The sequence below is a fragment of the Phalaenopsis equestris genome, unplaced genomic scaffold, assembly GCF_001263595.1.
Source record: "Phalaenopsis equestris unplaced genomic scaffold, ASM126359v1 Scaffold000049, whole genome shotgun sequence".
In the NCBI taxonomy this organism is placed as follows: domain Eukaryota; kingdom Viridiplantae; phylum Streptophyta; class Magnoliopsida; order Asparagales; family Orchidaceae; genus Phalaenopsis; species Phalaenopsis equestris.
Window position 1 is genome coordinate 381702 of NW_018164491.1, and position 8030 is coordinate 389731.

Genomic DNA, 8030 nt, shown 5'->3' on the forward strand with positions numbered 1-8030 from the left:
ATCAATTTTGGGTAATTTGGCAAAATTTGGGATTTTTAGCCAAATTTAGGTTCCAAGGGCAGTTAGGTAATTTGTTGGAGGTGCATAGGGGCAAAAGACCAAGTTAGGCATTTCACATAGAATTGGATAGATATCCGTTCTAAATGAACCATGGGTTAATGTATTGTGAAGATATGGTGTACCCTAGTTCCAAGTCAACCCCCTGGGTCAATCCTAAAGCCAAGTAATCCTATAGGGACTCTTCTTGAATTCTCTTATAATGATCTTACCTACTAAATGCTAGAGGTTAAGATCATTATGTGGAATTTCAAGTTGAGTAAAAAGAAAAGTTTTGAATTTCTAATGGTGGGGGTACCTTTTCTAATTTTCTAAGACTAGTCAATAGGAAAGTCCTATGGCTAGACCTAGGTTACTAAAGAAGTTTTCTAGACCTCAACCAAAAGTGAGGTCAACAATGCGGCTAGGTACGGTTTAATTTAGTGTAATATAGTGTTTAGAAATTAGGTATTTTAATATGAAGAAAATGGGTTCAAACTGGTCTCATTGATTTCTATAGTTTGAATAATCGAACTAACCACGGGTAATGTACCACCTGAAGGGTAATATACTACTTGATAGTAAGCTCAATTAAATAAACTATAGAAATAAATTACTTCCATTTGATTTGTAAGCTTGCATGATGACTAACAGATTCCCATATTCGATATGGGAGTCAAATAGGGTTTATTTTAAGTCCAGGTTCTTTTAAGTTCCCTGTAAGGGCAAGCCCCTATAGTTGATTACATCTTAAGCGAACGGATCACTTAAGAAAACTCTAGATAAAAATCAGGAATCTTTCATTTTCATGAATTCAAAAGGAAGGGTTTCTAACGAACATGATTGTGATATCTCCAACAGGGATTGGTTCAAAGGTGAAAGATTTTATTTTAAGAATCAAAGGAAGAAAAGTATGGGAGATTAAAGATCCAGAATAGGTTCTTAGTAATCCCCCAAACTATCCTAATGTTTGGCTCGATTTAGGAAAATATTAATTTAAGTTAACTCTTTCCAGTTTTATTAATTAGGGCTTAGATTTGTGTAATGACGATTTACATAAAAAGCCTAGAAAGATAAGAGGTTTTACGTCGAGTGACTACCTCAGAATCCTAAAACAAGTTAGGACATACTGCATATCGAGACTATGCTGGGGCCTAATAAAAATAGAGGTTTTATGTCATAAAATACAACCTCAAAATCCTAAGGATTGTTATTTAAGCTAAAGAAAGGGTCATGAACGAGCTCCCCATGAAGTCTGCCCTTTGTTCAAGTAAGTCTCTTCAAGTCTTCAGGTATTCCGATCTTATTATTAAAAATTTTATTTGTTTCGATAATTTTACAGTGAATTAATTGAAGGGTGGTGGAGGTATAGTTCAAACCTAGGCCAAGGCTAAGTTCACTTAAGCTAAGTAGTTCCCTAGTGTTATGATTTCTAGATTCTTCCTAATCTAAGCAACTTTTATTCCTTCGTTATTTGTCCTTAACACATGCGTTCTATGTTTGATAAAAACAGTGAAAAAACATGCATTGAGATACATAAAAGCAATAAATAGAGAAAATAAAGAAACAATCTTTAATCAAATTTTTATTAAATTTTAGTTATTTAATTAGTGGTAACCCAGTCATGATGTCTATGGCTCCGTCGTCTCAGGTTGCCGGATGCCCTAGTTTACTTAGTCCGAAAGGTGGTTACCCACCAGGACCGGAAGATTCTTGTCAACATCCATAAAATGCATCATCCAAAGAATCTTTGTAAACTAGAACAAAAAGGGGTTTAAGTTGCATTATGTGATCTTTATGATTAAGATTTGATTAATTCTTGAATTACTTCATCAATTTTAGTATTGAAATATTTTAGGTTGTTTATATCTTGTTATCGGACTTTAAGTGTTTTATTTTACTTATTTTTGTTCACTTGTTATTACTTATGTGAAGTTGACGACTTCGAAGTTGACTTAACCTTAAAGCCATGCTTTAAAGCCTTGTTGCATTTGTTTTAGTTTAAGTTTAAGTTTTTAATATGTTTTATGTAAACTTTACCCCTCCCAATGTATTTTATTTTATTTCTTAATTGATGTTCAAGTTGAGGGGTTTAGGTTTAACTTAGGCTTAAGGTTTTACCTAAAAGGTTCTTCTATGTTCAACCTATGGGTTAGGTTCTAACCTACGTTTTAGGGTAGGTTTAGCTTAAGGCTAAGCTATGATTCAGGTTTGTTTTACCTAAAGATTAATGTTGGATTAGATTTAATTAACCTAAGTTTTAGGTTAATTAATCCTATTGATTTAAGGTTAACTAACCTAGGGTTTAAGTTAACTAATCCTATTCATTTAGGGTTAACTAACTTAAGGTTTAGGTTAACTAATCCTATTGGTTTAGGGTTAACTAACCTAGGGTTTAGGTTAACAAATTCTTATTGGTTTAGGGTTAACTAACCTAGGGTTTAGGTTAACAAATTCTTATTGGTTTAGGGTTAACTAACCTAGGGTTTAGGTTAGCTAATTCTATTGGTTTAGAGCTAACAAGCCTAGGGTTTAGGTTAGCTAATCCTATTGGTTTAGAGTTAACTAACCTAAGGTTTGGGTTTAGCTAATCCTATTGGTTTAGGGTTAGCTAACCTAAGGTTTGGGTTTAGCTAATCCTATTGGTTTAGGGTTAACTAACCTAAGGTTTAGGTTAACTGATCCTATTGGATAAGGGTTAACTAACTTAAGGTTTAGGTTAACTAATCTTATTGGTTTAGAGTTAACTAACCTAAGCTTTAGGTTAATTAATCCTATTGATTTAAGATTAACTAACGTAGGGTATAGGCTTAGCTAATCCTATGAATTAGAGCTAACTAATCTTATTGGTTTAGGGTTAACTAACCTAAGGTTTAGGTTAAATAATCCTATTGGTTTAGGGTTAACTAACCTAAGGTTTAGGTTAACTAATCTTAGTGTTTAGACTGACTAATCTTAGTGTTTAGGATCACTAATCCTAATGGTCTAGGTTAAGGCTAACCTAAGATTAAGGTTTAGTTTAGGATCAACCTAATATTTAAGTTAAACTAAACTAAAGTTCATGTTGGCTAACCCTAAAATCCAAGAAATTTGGTCTAAATTAAATGATAGGATAACTTAATTCTCAAGTTTAAAATGGTCCAACTATTCAAATTGGACTCAGCTAAAGGTTAAGTTTTCCTAGGATAGACTCGGTCTAAAGACTGGCTTGGCTAAAGCCCTAAATGACTGAAATTGGACTTAATGGGTGATTGACTCAATCCTTAAGTTGGTTGACCAGGTCTGTAATCAGGTTAAACAGGACCTAAAGAGAATTGGTTAGATTGAACTTAGATTGAGCTTGGGTTAGGTAAACTTAGCCTGAATTAAACCTGAACCCTAATTAACGTGTTTTAATTATAAAAAATATTTTAAACATGATTTTAAAATTTTTGAACATCTGTTAATGGTCAAACGTTCAATCAGAGAGAGTTTTATAATTTTTATAATTTTTAATTTACATAAATATGTCGTTTCGTTCAAAAATCAAAATATAAATATAGAGAAACTAAAATGTCTTGGAAAAATCAGAGAAGCTTTCCCGAAGGCCATTTAATATTTCTGCCAAATTTCATATTTTTCCCATTTATATTTTAATTTTTATGATTTGAATACTCCAGAACTTCAAAAAAGTAATTTAAAAATATTTACTTGATGAAAAATTATGATTTTAATTTTAAAAAATTCTGCTCCTTTTTCTGAGTTCATAGCATCTTTCGGTTTATTTTTTTGAGTTTTTTTATAAAAAATTATGTAATTTTGAAGTATAATTATAATTTTTGAAATAAAATAATAAAATAAAAAGAAATTTGCCACGTCTCCTCCCTCTTTCGCGAAACGCCCACGAAGCCGGACCCCGTAATGCATGCATGGAGGAGAACCAACGGCCGAAACTTTCCAGAGTCCGTCCTCCGCCGAATCTCAACCAAATTTCCCGGAGTTCGTCCTCCGCCGATTCTCAACCAAATTTCGCGTTTTTGGGCTCGTTTTGTTCAGCTCGAAGAGTAGTTCACATTCATATGGATATTTAAGTATTTTGTGGTCTATTTTTTTATCTGGAAGGGAGGGAAGCTCGGGATTATTACTTCAATTTAAGAGATATACCTGAGCCTAATAGGTTTGTCCTCAATTATGTTTGAATAAGTAGACTCTCTTAAGCTTATCCAACTCCTCATGATGTCGGTTTCATGTTGTTTTTACGTCGGATTGAAGGTTCGCCATAATTTAGCTCGGTTTCGTCTTTTCCGGTGACGTCGGCGTTTTCCGACGAGGGAGGAGAAGGGGATTTGCTGGTGTGTGTTGTGAAGAAGAAATGGAATGGGGGGAGGTGCTGTTGTTTTAGGAGAGAAGGGGTTCACCATTTTTTTGAGTTGAGGTGTGTTGTCTATTTATTTAGTAAGAGAGAGAGAGAGAGAGGGAGGGAGGGATATAAAAATAATTTTTTTTTATATCCCACGCCTGTGAGATATGGGAGAGAGAGAGAGAGATAAATTTTTTTTTTTAATCCCACGCCTGTGAGATATCGGAGAGAGAGAGAGAGAGAAAGGGGGGAGGCGTGCGTGACCCATGTGTGAGTTTTATATATTTATTAATTTATAAAAGAGCAACTCGTGGCTCCCTACGCATTAATAATTAAAAAAAGTTATAAATTTTGGGATGGAAAGAGGATCCCCATTTAAAACCAAAAAAAGTACATTTAAAATCTAGGGGTTCCAACATCCATAGTACAAATCAAAAAATTAAAACTAAGCCAAAATACAATAGCCTCAAAACAGGTATGTTTCGAGTTGCTCCAGCTAATCTTGTCCTGCACCAAAAAATATTATATATACATAAAGGGGAGAGAGAGAGAGGTGTGAGGGGGGTATATATATATTGCATGCGTGAGGGTTTATTTTAATTTTTTTATTTTTTTATATAATAATAATAATATTATTATTATTATTATTTAAACCTCTTCGCGCATTTTTCGTCGAACGCGTCATCGCGGTGAAATGAACGTCCTCCCTAGGTGAAATCAATAACCCTAAACGCTTGCGTGGTCCATTTCGTCATCCGATGTCGTTCGAACCACTTTTACTGTGATCGAGTCAAAAAATGTGTCAAATTTAATTTTCATAGAATTTTTTGTTCACGATTGACCATTTTGGAAATTAATCATTGTCCATTTAAATTGATTTGAATTCATTTGAAATTGGATCTAGACATGTTGAATTTGAAATTAAGGTATTAATTAGTCATGAAGCTTAATTTGACGATTTTTGTCAAAAGTAAGTGAATTTGGTCAAATTCCACCCAATGGATGGTCATAAATTGATTTTAGGGGTGTTTGAGATGATTTTGGAGGATTTTGGAATTTTTTTGTCAATGAGTGGCATTTTGGTAATTTTGGCCGACTTTGGTCAAAGTGGTTAAAAGGTTGATTTAAAGGCTCGAGGTGGTTTAGAAAGAAATTTGGAGTCAAACAACAGTGTTCGGGGTTATTTTCGATCAACGTGAAATGTTTTATGATCCCCAAAGCATTATTTAAGTATTCATTATTTTAATGTCGAAGTTTCAAAAGCTTATCCAGAATATGACAATATTACAGTCAAAATTCTTAGGAAGACATAAGGAATGATTTTGTGTGATTTTTAGGACTTATCAATGACTCTGGGAGATTTTGGAAAATTTGATATTTTGGGGGTTTAGGGGCATTTTGGGAAAATTGGGTATTTTTGCAATTTCTGGGTTTCAAATGGTCTAAATAATAATATCAAATAGTTTGAAGTGAGTTGTGTGATTCAATTGCAGTTTTGGAGGATTTTGAAGAATTAGAATATTCAAGTGGGGTATTTTAGGGTAAACTGGGGTATTTTAGGGTAAACTGGTATTTTAGGGTAAACTGGGTTCAAATAATTTTTATCAGCCCCATGGGTGTAATCACTGCAACATTGTGATATGAAAATGTAATGTTTATAATGATCATGGGGATTATGAATAATGATGCAATGTATTGGATTCCAAAAAGGTGTAGAACAGTGCAAGACCTTTCTATGGTTCAAAGGTTCTATAGGAATTCTCATCAGGGTTCCTTCATGTAATCTCTAATCTTTGTATAAAAAATTATTGATCACATATAGAACCAACATAGAAAACAAAGATTTGGTTGAAATGTCTACGGAGAAGGTGGGTTTCATTTCTACGATGCTAAGATAGTCATCAGGAATGTCCTAAGGCTAGATCCTAGTCACTAAAGGAAAGACCCAAAACCCTCACCCAAAAGTGAGGTCAACACTTGCTCACACAAAGAAAAGATCAAGGAAGGAAATCCCAGACCTGCAGTAGTAATGACAGTGGTATAACTGATGATAGTCTGACAAATTAAAGCTCAGTTGATGAGCTTTCCTTCCTGGATACAATAATTTAACATCGCTCTCTCTCTCTCTGTTCACTTCACTGAGATGAATTGTTGGTAGCAGACGAGCAGAAATAAAATAGTGTCAGGCCTTCGAAGGTGCACATAACTTTGAAGTTGGGAAGTTGACTCTCCTCTCATTAGTGATCTTCCAAAGTCCTCGCCCAATAGTCAAGTAAGAAATAATCTCGTCTAACTCTGCTTCAGTCGGACTATAATTTGCATAAAAACATAATGTATCAGGTGGTAGATGATTAAACAAGTTGATTACCTTCGGTGAAAAAGGTGCCAACTTTCATCGAGCCATGAATCTATTGTCTTCAGCCTCAGAGAGGTTTGCATAGAACTCCATAACAACAGAAATAACCACCACAACATAGAAATAGCAGAATCGTTCCCACATTTGGTGAACAATCAAATCCTCTACTTCTCCACTTGGATTCCTAAAACACTGTTCCTGAACCAGTTTTTGTAATTGCAACGCATCTCTGTACAGATCCCAAGCCTTTGAACTAACAAATTTACTCAAATCGAATGGGTTATTTCCATTACTCCTCTTCATTCTTGGTGTCATTCTACAAATTTTATAAATTTCAAAAATAACTTCAGAAATCAAGTCAAAATTACTAAACTAAACTACCAAAGTATAATCTACACTTCCCATGAAATTTCCATAGATCTTTTTCTCATTTTTCACCATGAATAGTGAATTTTCAAATTTCTCCAAATGTGCTTAAAATACATGGTGAACATACAAAATTTTTGCATAGAAATAAAGCTCTTACCTCAAGTAACTTGGATCTAGCAAATTTCACTTGATTCCACCAAGAAATATTCACTTTAGATGTCCCCTAGCCTTCCAAAATTGTGATTTTGAGAGGTTGAAGGTGATAGGAGAAGTAAAAATGGTGATTTTTTTACCAGAGTTTAACTTTTAATCATTCGCGAACCGATTTTCGTGATTCGCGAACCAGTTTTCGTGAACCGGCGCTTAAGCACGGGTAATTGGCGCTTAGGTGCCTGCCTCTTGGGTTGGCTCAAGCTTAAGCACGAGTTGTGGCACTTAAGCTCCAGGGGACGAATTTTCAAATTAAAGTAAAATGCATTATTTTCTTAAGTAAACCACCCCTAAATGGTCTCATAGCACTTAAATGTCTATTTTCAACTTCCTATAACTCCCCTCTCTCTCAAAACTCTCTATAATAACTATTTCAATTTGAAGCTAAAAATAACACAAATTTTCGTACAAACAAAATTATGTTAATTTACAAACAAGTACAAACACTTTTAAACCTTAATTCTCACTCTAAATATTCTTGGATGAGAAAATTCTCCTAAATACAAATAAACGACAATCATTACACATAAAGAAGTCATAAATACTAAAAACAAGACTTAAACACTAAACCACTTGAAAACAACAACTTCTAACACACAAATTCTAACACTAAGCTTAATTTCATTCTTCATTCGAAGGAACAAATTCTTGTCTTTCATTAGTCTCTCCAGGAATATAGAGTTGATAAAATGGACGGTGGTGATGAGCTCTGATACTAAA